Source organism: Monodelphis domestica, chromosome 1 (assembly GCF_027887165.1).
Source record: "Monodelphis domestica isolate mMonDom1 chromosome 1, mMonDom1.pri, whole genome shotgun sequence".
NCBI lineage: Eukaryota > Metazoa > Chordata > Mammalia > Didelphimorphia > Didelphidae > Monodelphis > Monodelphis domestica.
Genome location: NC_077227.1, coordinates 740,140,462 through 740,154,528, shown reverse-complemented (window position 1 = coordinate 740,154,528; position 14,067 = coordinate 740,140,462).

Here is a 14,067-nt window from a genome sequence, read left to right as displayed (position 1 = left end):
AGTGTGAAGGCCACTCTGGGATCACTTTCCTCTCTTCTGACCAAAACCTTCAACTAACTCATCCTGATGGCCCTTTCCTTCAAGAATACGCCAACTGTTCTGGGCAGAGCCTGTTTCAGGCAAGTCCTAGTAGCTGAGGTTCAACTCTGGAACAAAATGAGGCCCAAGTAAGTCATTTAACAGTTAATGAAAAAAACATTTGCTTTCACATAGTAGGAGAAAAAGCTGCTCAACAAGGATAGGCCTGGAGGACCCTTCTCATTGATTCAGCTAAGATGTCTTGCCTGAATTATTCACTGTTACCTGTAAGATCAGCCTCAGAGTAGCCCTGGTACTCCTCCTTATGAGTAATTGATATTAACAGTCATCTTTTAGTTCCCTGGCAAAACCAAATCTTGAATAATGTCTCAATACCTTTTAAGGAAAAAGCAGCCTGAGTTGCCTAGGGGGAAAGGCTAGGATAGTATTTTCCCACAGGAATTCTATGACAGGTGTTCTGAAGAGACAATCTGTGGGACTTGGTGACTGTTTGGATATATGGGGTGAGCAATTAGGATGACACTGGGATTGCAAACTGGAAAGGTGTGTGTAGGGGATAACGAGAGCAGCTTTGACTGTATTCAGGTTTAAGGGGGGGGGAGATTTGTTTTTTGTTTTTTTTAATAACCTTACCTTCTGTCTTAGTATCAGTTCTAAGACAGAATATGGTAAGGGCTAAGCAATTAGAGTTAAATGACTTGCACAGGATCACCCAGCTAGGACCTTTCAAAGGAAAGATTTGAACCCAGTCTTCCCATCTCCAGACCTGGCATACTATCCAGTATGCCACCTCGTTGTCCCTGAATATTAGATTTGAGATGCCTCTGGGACATCCAGAAGGCAGGTGGTGAAAGGAGAGGCAGGGAAGCTTGTGTACAAAAATTCTATTGTTAATTTATTTATATTTTTCCCTATATACTGTGAATCTTAAAAACTACTCAGACTGTTCTTTAGAAAATTTGGTCTAGCTATTCCCTTATTGTAACAATGGAGATACTTGGTCTAACAAGAATCAGCAGAGAAGCTCTGAAGATAGAAAGGGAAAAAGAGCCCCACCATCTTCCCAGTTACCCTAAGCACTTCAGGGAAATTCTCATCTCCTTTCTCACATTGATCCCACATATTGTCAAACCTCATCACTTCTGCTTTTGCAATAAATCTGGTGGATGTCTCTCTTTCCTCTCACCTAGTACAGACCCTCATCACCTTTCTCCTGGACTGTAGTCTCCCTCACTCTAGGCTTTCCCCTTCTCTAATTTGCCCTCCACTCAGCTGATTTTTTAAAAATTAAAACCCTTATCTTCCATCTTAAAATCAATATTGTGAATTGATTCCAAGACAGAAGAGTAATGAAGCCTAGAAAATGGAGGTTAAGTGACTCACACAGCTAGGAAGTGTGTGAGGCCAGTTTGGAACCCAGGACTTCCCATCTTGAGGCCCAGCTCTCTATCCACTGAGCTCCCTAGCTTCCCCTGCCAACTGGTTTTCCTAAAGCATAGAAATGGGGCTGTCACTCCCCTTCCCCACTTTACCATCACTATTCAATAAACTCCAGTGGCTCCTTATCACTTCAAGGATCAATAAAAAGTCCTGTTTGATATTCAAAGCCCTTCAGAACCTGGCCCTTTCCAACCTTTCCAACTTTCTTAACTTTACTCCCTTCTAGGTGTTTTTATGATCCAGAGATATGAGTCTAACTTACTAGTTCTTGACCCATACCTCCTAATGGATGCCATTCAACAGCTGTCCAGCATGCCCAGGATGCTTGTCATCCTCATCTCTCCCTCTTGGATGTTCTGACTTCCTTAGAGAATGAGCTCAAATCCTTCTTTCTGAAGAATATAATGATTATCTGAAATAGGATTTAAACACATCCTTTTCATACAGAGGCATGACTCTCCACCATAACCATATTATACCATATTGTTGGGAGTGACACAGATTTATTGAGGTAAGCATTGGACTGGAAGGTCGAAAAGATATCTGCCTTCCAGCACTTCAGTTATATCATTCTGTGATTCTTCTTTGACCTCCAGAAACAAGCTTCAGCTAAGGTCTCACATGTTCCAGTTACCACATCTGTAAAACCAGCCCACTACAGCTCTAGATTGAAACCATAAGGGATAATTATTATCCCCATTTTATAGATGAGGAAACAGAGGCAAACAGGATAAATGACTTGACCAAGGTCATACATCTACTATGTTTCTGAGGCTAGATTTGAACTCAGGTTTTCTGACTCCTAGTCTAATACTCTATCCACTCATTGTACCACCCAACTACCTCTAAAAAAGACAAAAATCCACATATATTTGTATACCTATAAAACATGAATAGATATTTGCATAAATGGATACATATACCATACATATATACTTATTTATAATTTTCCTATGTACTTTGTATTTGTTTTTTAATTTATTTATATTTTCCCTATATACTGTGAATCTTAAAAACTACTCAGACTGTACTTTAGAAGAGTTTATTTAGCTATTCCCTTATTGTAACAATGGAGATACTTGGTCTAACAAGAATCAGGAATGTATTGGGAACTTGGAAATTACTCCACCCTACTCAGACAGTGTCTTAGGGGAAGATAAAGTTGTAAACTCCTGATTGAACAATGAAAGTCCCTAACTCATACCTTATAGTAAAGCTAGAATCTTAAGCTAGGTGGTCTATTTTTAGATCTAATACAAAAAGATGTAAAGTACCTGTAAAAGTTAAATTAGTGCCTAAAAACGTCAAGTAACTTACAAAAGGCAAGCTTAACAAAGAGCTGTGAAGTACTCAAAAGATATAATCTAACCCGAGAAGGTGAGAACCAAAGAAGATGAGAACTAAGAATGGGCAGTCCTGGAAAAAAGCATCTACTGTGATTGGTAGACGTGAAAATTTAGGGGAGGTGGCATAAGAGAAAATTTCTTTAAAAGGAAGGGGTAAAAGGTAAAAAGTTAGTTGGAGTTTGGAGTTGAATTGAGTTAGATTCTGAACTCAGTTCAGGAGATTCAGTGGAGGACTGGAGCTTGCTTGGAGATGGTCTTGTGGTGAGTGATAAAGACTGACCCCCTCTCCCTTTGGCTCAGGGAGGCCACTTTGGCCTAGTCCTTTAACTACTGCTTGGCTCAACCTGAGTCAGAGCAGTTTAAATTAATTCTCTCTCTCCTTCCCTTAATTCCTTCTCTCTTTATTAATTAAAATCTCCATAAATCCCCAGCTGACTTCGGTATTTTCATATTTGGCAATTTCCCATGGCAACCACTTATTTAGATATTAAGTCAAAACACTAAAATTATCCTTACAGTTTTTAACTTTACAGTACTTAATTTGTAATTAAAAATAATTGCTTTTACGCTGTATTTTGACAGTGACAAACCTCAGTTTACCAATGATACTGAATTTGAATTGAGTGGATCACTTCCTAGTAAGTGCAGACAAAATATTTCGAATCACTGCATCTCAGTTTCCTAATCTGTAAAATGGGAGAGCTTAACAAGGTTCAGCCCAAATTCTGTGGTCACTTGATCAAATGATCATGGGAAATTTGGTGGCTGAAGGGCCAGCAACACTTCACCTGGTCTGGGGATCCTTAGAGGTTTTGTGGTTAACTGGTAAAGTCTTTGGTTCCTTATCCAGAATAATTTTCTTTTTAAACACATTAAATAAAATTAATAAGATTGGAAAAGAAATCAGTTCTAGTGAAAGACAATTACCCAAATTCTTTTTTTTAAGAATCCTTCCCTTCTGTCTTTGAATCAATACTGTGTATTGGTTTCAAGGCAGAAGAGTGGTAAGGGCCAGGCAATGCAGGTTAAGTGACTTGGCCAGGGTCACACAGCCAGGAAGTGTCTGAGACCAGATCTGGCTCTCTCTATCCATTCATCTATCTAGCTGCCCCATCCAAATGTTTTTAAATTTTACATGAATCTAACTTTATTTTACAAATGTATATATTATATAGAATCGCTCATTTTGAAGTATAGTGAACATATATGATATTTAGAGATGTCAGCAATGGCTGTAAGGCGATATGAAAATAGCTGTGATTTCTATGGCTCACAGATCACAGTCACAGATCCTGCTAACACTACTGGGCTTTGCTGCCCACATTCATAATTGAAGGAAATCCAGTTTCAGTTCAAGGTTTGTGAAAACAAAGATGTTACTTTCCCCCTCTAGTTCACATGCCCCATGGAATCTCTCAGTAGACCTGCTGGGGGTCCCTGAACCCCGGATTAATAAAGCCCCGTGAAGTCCAAACTTCTCCTCAGAGAAGCCATGAGATGGCATGGAGAGAGGACTGGAACCACAGGAGCTCTGGCTTTGACTTCCTAACTACTCTAGAGGGTCTTTTAACTTCAGCCTCAGTTTCTCCAATTAGGCACCAGCAGTGCCTAATTCACAGAAACCAGAAAAGAAACGTGCAAAGTACTTTACGAGCCTGAAGGGCTTATATACATACATATGTGTTTGCACACACCCAGATGCTGCAAAAATGAGACTTTGGGGGCACAGTGTGGGTTGAACTAGACCTTTGATTTCATCGGTATATGTTACTTCCAGTGAGGATACTCCCTTCACCATTATCAATGAATGCTTTGCCATTCCTAGTTTTGCGTGAGCTTCTAGAGGAAAAGTGATGTACCAAGGGACACAGCCAATATGTATCAGAGGCAGGACCTGAATCTAGGTTTCCCTAAGGAAAGGAATTCAGCTTGCTCTGTCTCTCTCTCTCTCTCTCTCTCTCTCTCTCTCTCTCTCTCTCTCTCTCTCTCTCTCTCTCTCTCTCTGTCTCTCTCTCTGTCTCTCTCTCTGTCTCTCTCTCTCTCTCTGTCTCTGTCTCTCTCTCTCTCTCTCTCACTCTCTGTCTGTCTCTCTGTGTGTTTCTCTCTATCTCTGTATCTCTGTCTCCCTCTCTATCTTTCTCTCTGTGTATCTCCCTCTTTTTCTTTTTGTCTCTCTGTGTCTATCTCTTTCACTCTGTCTCTCTATGTCTCACTCTTATCTCCTTTTCTATATCTCTCTCTGTCTTTCTCTCTCTGTATCTCTGTCTCTCCCTCTTTTTCTTTCTGTCTCTATCTCGGTCTCTGTGTGTATCTCTCTGTGTCTCTGTCTCTCTCTATCTCTTTCTCTCTGTCTTTCTCTGTCTCTCCCTCTTTCTTTCTGTCTCTATCTCTCTGACACTCTGTGTGGCTTTCTCTGTCTCTCTGTTTCTATCTCGTTCTCTCTGTCTCCCTCTCTGTATCTCTCTCCCTCTTTTTCTTTCGGTCTCTATCTCTCTATCTCTCTCTGTCTCTGTGTGTGGCTCTCTCTGTCTCTGTCTCTCTGTCTCTATCTCTTTCTCTCTGTCTCTCTCTATCTCTTTCTCTCTGTCTCCCTCTCTGTATCTCTGTCTCTCCCTCTTTTTCTTTCTATCTCTATCTCGGTCTCTGTGTGTATCTCTCTCTGTCTCTGTCTCTCTCTATCTCTTTCTCTCTGTCTTCCTCTCTGTATCTCTGTCTCTCCCTCTTTTTCTTTCTGTCTCTATCTCGGTCTCTCTGTGTATCTCTCTCTGTCTCTGTCTGTCTCTCTCTATCTCTTTCTCTCTGTCTCCCTCTCTGTATCTGTCTCTCCCTCTTTTTCTTTCTGTCTCTCTCCCCCTTCCCCACTTTCAAAATGCTATACTCATTTAAATAAACATTTATTAGAGACCTACTATGTGCCAGATACTGTGCTTAGATAAAGGCTAGCCATTACTGTCATTATTAAGCTGTTGCTCTGACCATAAATATTATAAATTAGGAAACTGAGGCCCAGAGAGAGCCCTTCCAGCCCTCCCAGTCTAGGAATGGGCTAAGGGGCTTCTGGAAGGACACATGGTATTCGCATGCTGCTTGGTCCCTTGCCAAGTGTAAGTCGCTCGCTCAGGATGGGCTTGAGGCATTTTCCGTACTTTTCCGTCTCCCGGCTTGGGTCCCAGTAGCTGCCTTCTGCAAATTGAAATAGCAGCCCAGCCCGGGTCCCCCTCCCCGAGGCCTGCTGCCATCTCGGCAATTCCGTCACTGACACCACAGGAAGGGAACACCTGCCTTCTGCCCCCTGGGCCAGGTTGAGTGGCCGGCCGGCCGGAGGAGGAGGCTTCCTCTGGCCCATGTGGTCTCCACCTGTTTCCTTTCTTGGCCTCGGTGCCTCTCAAGACACTGGCTGGATCACTGCAGCAGGAAAATGCAGGAATGCGCCCCTAATCCCTCCACATGCAGCTGGGCCTAAGCAAGGCCCCTGGTCCCCCCCAATCTCGGGGGCCATCTCTGCTTCCTCTGACGCTGCTGAGACCATTCAGTGAGGGCCGACCGCTACGGAAAAGAGCCGCCATTGCTCGGTCTGGAGGCCCTTCGGACAGCTTTCTAAGGGGTTTGGGGCTCATCATCTAGGTAGCAGCCGCCCTTCTCTCCTCTGACACCCCCCAGCCCGTGCGGGCCCTCATCGCCCCAGCTGGGACCCCCGCCATGGTGCTGGGAGGGGGCCGCCTGCCTCCAGGCTCTCCCACTCCAGGCCAGCTTCCTCCAGCCCCCAAAGGGAGTCCTCTAAAGCACAGGCCCAGCCGTGACACACACATGATACACACAGACACACACAGAGCTACATACGCACACGCACACCCCTCAGACACCCCAGGGACTCCCTCCCAGAATCAGACCAAGCCCCCAGTCTGACACCGAGAGCTCTTTCTCACTTGTCCCCCCTCCTGTTTCACCGTCTTCTTCCAGCTTCCACAGCAACCCCCCAGGGCACCCCACATTATTGCACCCGGGACCCCAGCCTACTCTCCATCCACCTGTTCTGAGCATTCTGCTGGCCCTGCCCCATCACTGGCTCCTGGCTGCCTCCAAGCCCTGCTGAAAGCCTGGCCTCTCCATTCAATGCCCAACCCTGGGGATTATCTCCACTTATCCTGTTTGGACATGATGCTTTGCATATTATCTCTCCTATTAGACTGTGTGCTAATTCCTTAAGATTCTCACCACTTGCACCCAGCACCTGGTACATAGGGCAGCTTTTTGAACCCTCCCGTTCTATCTTAGAATCACCACCATGTATTGGATCCAAGGCAAAAGAGAGGTAAGGGCTGGGAAATGGGGGTTAAGTGACTTGCCCAGGGTCACACAGCTGGGAAGTATCTGAGGTCAGATTTGAACCCAGGACCTCCCATGTCTCTAAGCCTGGCTCTCAATTCATTGAGCCACCCAGTCACCCCACGGTAAGCACTTTTAATAAATTTCTATCAAACTGAATGAGCCCAGGCAGGCTCTGAAACTAAGACCTCAGAAGCCAAATGCAGCATTCTTTCTGCTGGCTCATAAATCCCCACAACAACAAATAAATAATGGCTTAACCATGCCTTCGTAAGGGGGAATCTGCTCCATCGAGGTCACCCATTCTTATTGTCCATTAAGGGTAAGCATTGGAGCTGTGACTGCATGAGCACAGAGAAGTTCCTAGAGAGGAAATTCTCTCCATTGGGGAAGTCAGCATCTTCTCTAAGATTTAAAGTCTTAGAGTCACCCAGGGCACAGTGATGTGACTTATCCAGGGTCATCCAGCAGCAGGTTTCAGAGACAAGACTGGAATTCAGTCATTTCTGGTCCCGAGTCTAGTTCTAATAATGGCTCCCAAGTTACCTCTCGTTTACTTTTAAATGGCCCTAATTATGAGGAAGTTTTCCCAGAAGTGGCCCCAAATGCCTTGTGCCCCATAACTTCCATCCATCACTCTTAGTCCTTCCCCAGAGACCTCGCAAGGCTGAAGTGGTCCCTCTTATTTCACATGAGTGGTACAAGCCAGAAGAAGGGGATCAGAAGGCTCCTCTCCTCATCCGAAAGGTAGCCGAGGCTCTAATCCAAAGCCTAGGTTAGGAGTTTGGAGCACCGAATGCCAGGCTTGGCTCTGCAAATGACTCTCTGAATAACTTTGGGTCAGGTGCTTTCCCTCTCTGAGTCAATTTCCCCATCCATCAATTGATAGTGAGTGATTCCCGTGATCCCTTTCATCCTTAGAAAGCTTTATGATTTACTGAGCAGAGGCTATCTCACAGAATTCTGAGAACCCCACAAGGGCAGCAGGGTAGATACAATCATCCCCACTTCATTGATGAGGAAATTGGAATTATGAGACTATTTAGAGCTGGATAAGATCCTAGATCCATGGTGGTGAACCTATGGCACACATGTCAGAGGGGGCACTCAGAGCCCTCGCCCCAGCACAGAGTTCTCCATAGTTTCTTACTAGAAAGCCAGAAGGGCACAGAGCCAGGCTGCTCCCCACCCCTCTGCCCAGCAGCCCAATGGAAGTGTTTCCCCCCCTCCTCTGTCTGGGGTAAGGGCCCCCATCCCTTGGCTCACAGGTGACCTGAGGGTGCAATTTGAGCATTCAGTCTCTAAAAGATTTGCAATCATTGCCCTAGATGGTCAAATACAACCACTTCATCTTATAAATGGGGAAACTGAGTTATAAAGCAGTAAAATGACTTGCCCACGACCATCTCTCCATCAAATATCAGAGACAGATCTGGAATTGTGGTCTCCAAATGCCAAGTCCATCATTCTTTCCCATTGTCCTCTGTGAAGATTAAATTTAATATTCCCCTGATTGTAACAATGAAAACACTTAACTCTCCCCTGATTGTGAAAATTAAATTGTAACCCCTGTCTATTTTTAGAACACAGTACTTAAAAGTTAAGTGTGGAGATCTACCCATTTTTAGATCTAATCTCCAAAAGTGCAAATATCCCACTTAATCATGAAGTGGGAGGTCTGCAACCCACATGTGTGACAGTGGGTAACAAGTCAGAATCAACTAACTGCCTTCTGGGCAGTCCTAGAGCAGAGAGTCAGCTGTGATTTGTAGACATGGAATTAGGGGATGTGACACAAGAGAAAATCTCTTTAAAAGTGGAGTTTGACTTGGAACTAGGGAAGAACTTGGAGTGGAACCTCCAGGAAGAGAGAGTTCTTCATTTTTTAGAAGTGGAGACTGGAGGAATTCTTGATGCTTTCAAGTTGAGGCTGGTGAAGAGGGGCAGAAGAATCTGCTGACTGGACTGACACATGGTGAGTGAAAGGTTTACTCTTAATTGCTGGATTTTTTCTGAAAAAAAAAAAACTATCCTCTGGAGAGACCTACTCTTGAGAGACACTTCCCTGGTCCTTGGCTTTTCTGAGGCCAGCTGAAACTAATTCTCCTTGCCCAGAGGGACTGGGAGTAAATTACTTAGTGCTCGGGCTAGATATCTTACCTTATCCTCTCTGATTTCTTGCTTCACTCTTTCTCCTTTTTGTAAATAAATTGTAAATAAAATCTCTTTGGAATTAATTAAATTCCTGGCAATCACACTCTTAAAATATAAAATCCAACCTTTTAAAAATTAACTCTTCCCCCCCCCTTATACCTCTATATCTCCTATCAGGGGAAGTTAGAAGAATAAAATGAGATAGTAGGTAGGAATGCACTTTGAAAAGCAGAGAAGTGTTATACAAATCGAAGGGATTATGATATTATTAGGGCAGCTTTGTGGCCTACTCAGTTTTCATCCCTTTTCTTCAAGACCAGCCTAATCCCGGCCACCCAAGCCAAGAACAAACACACCAGTGGTTTCAGGCAAAACATGACTTTTGATTCCCAGAGGAGTCTGAGTGCATCACCCTCACTTGGCCTGGGGTCCCCCCCAGGCTTCTCTGAGTAAGTCCTTCTAATGTACCTTGACCCTGACCCTCCAAGCCAATAGAACTTTGTCATATTTGGGGCCATACTGCTTTCTGCCTGTCTAGTCAAAGGAAGGGAGGCTGGGGCTAGCCAAGTCCAAGTTTCCCAGGAGACATCTTGTTCTTTTTAAATTGCTTTTCAGCTGTGGCAGAGGTAGTTACTGTCCTGGTTCTCCTGACTCATCCCACTATTGGAGATTGTCTCCTAAATCCCTCTCCCTCACTGAATATTTGAATGTCTCCCTTTCATCCCCTTCTCTCCATGTCTACTAAAGAGCCACCAAACTGAGAAGTGTTGAGGATCCCCAATCACAAGCAGCACTGACACTGCCTTTCTAAATTGAAGTCATAAATCTAGACCTGGAAAGAACTGGGAAATCCAACCTTCTTTTTTTACAGATGGGAAAACTGAGGCTCTAAAAGTTTAAATGACTTGCCAGTTGTTGAACAGGCATTAACCAAAAAAAATAACAAAAATGGGTCTCATTCAGGATCCTATCCAGGCTAGCTAGCCTTGAGAAGGGGAAAATAGTGAGATGTAGTAAAAACAAAGCAATAGGACACTGGGCTAAGGACAGGCATTAAAAAGGCAAAAGTGGAAAGAGAATTTGATGTGGAATTTGAGAACCTGAGTTCAAATCCTTATGCTACCACTTACTGCCTTTGTGATCTTGGGCAATTCATTCCCTCTATACAGGTCTCAGTTTCTTCATCTGTAATTTCAGAAAATTAGAATGCATATTCTCTAAAGTCCTTTCTAGTTCTAGATTCTGGATCTAAGATGACTGGTTCATGTGAAAAGGAGAAATGAGATCAGATCTGCTAGCTCTCTGCTTATCCATTAGCCCACTGGCTCTGAACCTTTGTGTTTTAGTGGGAAAAGTGGGTGTGGCTGTGTTCACAGAGGATTCCAAGACCTATTCAGAGCTGCTCATCCATCTTTGGTGTCCTTCTGCCACCCAATGCTCACCTGTGACTCTAAGGAGCTATAGCTTAGGCAAGGGCCAAACCCTAGTGGCAGTGAGATAAACCAGGTGGAGAGTAAGCAGTGGGCTTCATACTCCTCCATCAGTTAGGGGGGTGCCTACTCCAAGCATATGAAGACTTCCCATCAGAGGAAGAGGTGGATGGGAAGAGTTTGTTTCAAAGCACCATGAAGGCAATGAAACGGGCCATGGAGTGCCATGAAGTAGATGCTGTGGAGAGCTTAGAGCTTGGTCAGACTTGGAAGATGCCAAGTTCATCCAGTGTATCCTGGGCCATCACCCACTGTCCTGACTTTTGTCTTGCCACTGGACTTGGATACCTCTGGAAGAGATCAATAGCAAAGCTGATGACTCCAATTTAGCTGACTCAAAAGACATGACCCCATACTATTGTGCCATGTTACATTTTATTTGAAATTAGAGACATCTCCATTTCAATCACTCATACGAAGTACTTACTCTTGGTGCCAAACAGGGAGCAGAGTCTTCCAAGCTCACATTGGTCCGATCGGCCATAGTTGGACACATTGTACACTGACCTGACATTGTGATGTCATTTTGGTCCTTCTCAAGTACGAAGGACAACAATGAACAAATGGAAAAACAAAAGAAAATGCAAACTTCCAACTGATTGTAAATGTACTGTAGTTCCAGGAATTGAGAAAAATCACAATCACATGGCTGATGGGAGGAGGCTCCGCCTCTGTTGTGCCAGGTTACTTTTATTTTTTATTTTATTTTATTTTGCATAATGATGTGCTTTAATCTATATTCTGACTCCATCAATTTCTTCTATGTGCCAGGTTACTTTTAACCAAGAGACTCTACTCCTTTTCTCTTATCTAAGAACTATTATTTTCCTGCTGTCTTTTTTTCTAGAACCTTCTATGCTAGAAATTTCATTCAACAAATAGTTATTAAATATTGCATATCTACTAAGGGCCAGGCACTGTGCTAGACTCCAGGAATAGAAAGTCAAAAATAAGCTATTCCCTACCTTCAAAGAGCTTATATTCTATTGGAATTTCATGCCCCATATTAATTCAGCTAGAGTCACACTGGGAAGTACCCAGCACCTCCCTGTCTTTTAAAAAAAATTATTATTACTTAATAATCACCACTGCCAGCAACAAAAAAATTAACTAAACAAATGCATAAAAAAGATGATGTACAAGACCATGAACTCCACATTATTTACCATTTGTCCAAAAATATGTAAATTCTCTCTAATATAAACATCCTCTGCTTTGGTGTTTCCTTTGGATTTGTTTTACTTGGATATTTTTTCTCTTGATTTTGTGGCTGTTGTTTTTTTAATGTCATCATAGCATGTATTATCCTTATTCTCTTTTCCTCACTAGCTCTCACTTCCCATATCTAACCTCTTTCTAAGGCCTTTGGATTTCACATCTGTAATTTCCCTTGAAAATAAAACATCTTTGAATAAAATTATTTTTAAAGAAAAATATGGCCCCTCCCCTGTGACACTGGCCCCTGCCTGGACTGCTGTAATAACAACTAGTAAGTCGGCTTTCCTCAAGTCTCACCCCACTTCAGTCCTCCATTCCACCACTAAAGTGATTTTCCTGCAGTATACACCTGATCATGTCTCTTCTCAATAACCTCCAGTGATTCAATATCACCTCCAGGATCAAATACAAACTCCTTCATAAACTAGCTCCCTGCTAGTCTTCTTACACCTTACTCCCTCCCATGGTCTCTTTAGTCCAATGACACAGGCCTCCTGAGGATGCTACCAACAAATCACTCCACCTCTCAGCTCGGGGTCTTTTCTCTCTGTGTCTCCCATGCCTGGGATTGTCTCCATGGAATCATCTCTACCTATTGGCTTCCCTGGCTATCTTCAAATCCCAGCTGCAATTATACATTCCACAAGAAACCTTTCCCAACTCCCCTTAATTCTAGTGCCTTCCTCTCATTAATTTCCTATGTACACAGTTAGAGCTCGTTCATACATATTTCCTTCTTTAATGTCTCTTCCACTAGATTGAAAGCTCCTTTTAGGCCGAGGATCATCTTTTACCTTTTGGGGGATCCCCAGGGCTTAACACAGGGCCTGACACACAGTAGGTCTTTAGTAAATACTTTTTGACTGACTGATTAACTTGTCAGGTATGTTTGGAGGCCTGACAATTCCTGTTCCATTGTTTGGATGACCTCAGAGGTCTCTTCTGTGAATTTTAAAACTATTCCACCCTAATCAGGCCATTCTTTAGAAGATTTGATTTAGCTATTTCCTGATCAATAACACTAGAAATACTTGGAATAACAGAATCCGGTCTTGGAAACTCTACATTTCTCCTCCCTTCTTAGTTTAACAAGATTTTGAAGGTCTGCATCAAACTCAAGATTTAATTATCTGAGGAGATGGCCTTCAACAGACGTGCAGAAAAAAGGACAGACCTCTGGGCTGTACTAAGTCAAGCTAAGTCCTCATTGGTACAGATGAGACGCAGAAAAGTGATGGAAAAACGTCCATATAAGGCATGTCACTTCCTGTCTCTTCCTCTTTCCTTGGAGAGGTGACTCTGGCTGGCAGTGTGCTAGGCATTCCGACATCTTGGGAGTAGTGGCAGTTATTTATCTGGGATTTGGAGGTGAGTTTTGTCCTTGACCTGATTCAGGTTCAGGCATCTCAACTGAGCCCCTTTTGGAGTTCAGGTTGATTCCTTCCTCCTTCACACTCCAAACCCAGCCAGGTGGGGGGGGGGAATTCTTCACCCTTTCCTTCTCCCTTCTTATTAATATTCTCCATTATATCAATTAAATCACCATAAAATTTGGCAGCTGATTTGGGTATTTTATTATTTGGTTTTTTTTATTAGGATTTTATAAATAAAATCCTTGGCGACCTAAATTAATTATACATTCAGTCTCAGTCATAATTTCACCCTTTACACTTCCAAGTCTAGGATTCTAAGATCTCTTAAACACTAGCATTGCCCACTAAGAACAATGTCAGTGATGTTAAAGATCAGAATGAGTCTGGTAAAGAAAGATAAGGATAAGGACAAAGAAAAGATGGGCCATAAAAGCATAGGCAGGGAGGACCTCTGCTTCAGATGGATGGGGTGACATTCAAGGCCCTTTGTCAACTTTTAAGTGCTATATAAATGTTAGCTGGTAGTAGTGGTAATATTATGATAAATGACAATGGAAAGAAGAGAGCGACTCCAAGCTTTGACTTGAGCTTCTTCTGTCAAAGGCAATGATCTATGGACTAGAAAGGACAGAACATATATAGTTATTGGGCATTTGATGAGATTACAGAGCAGGGAGAAAC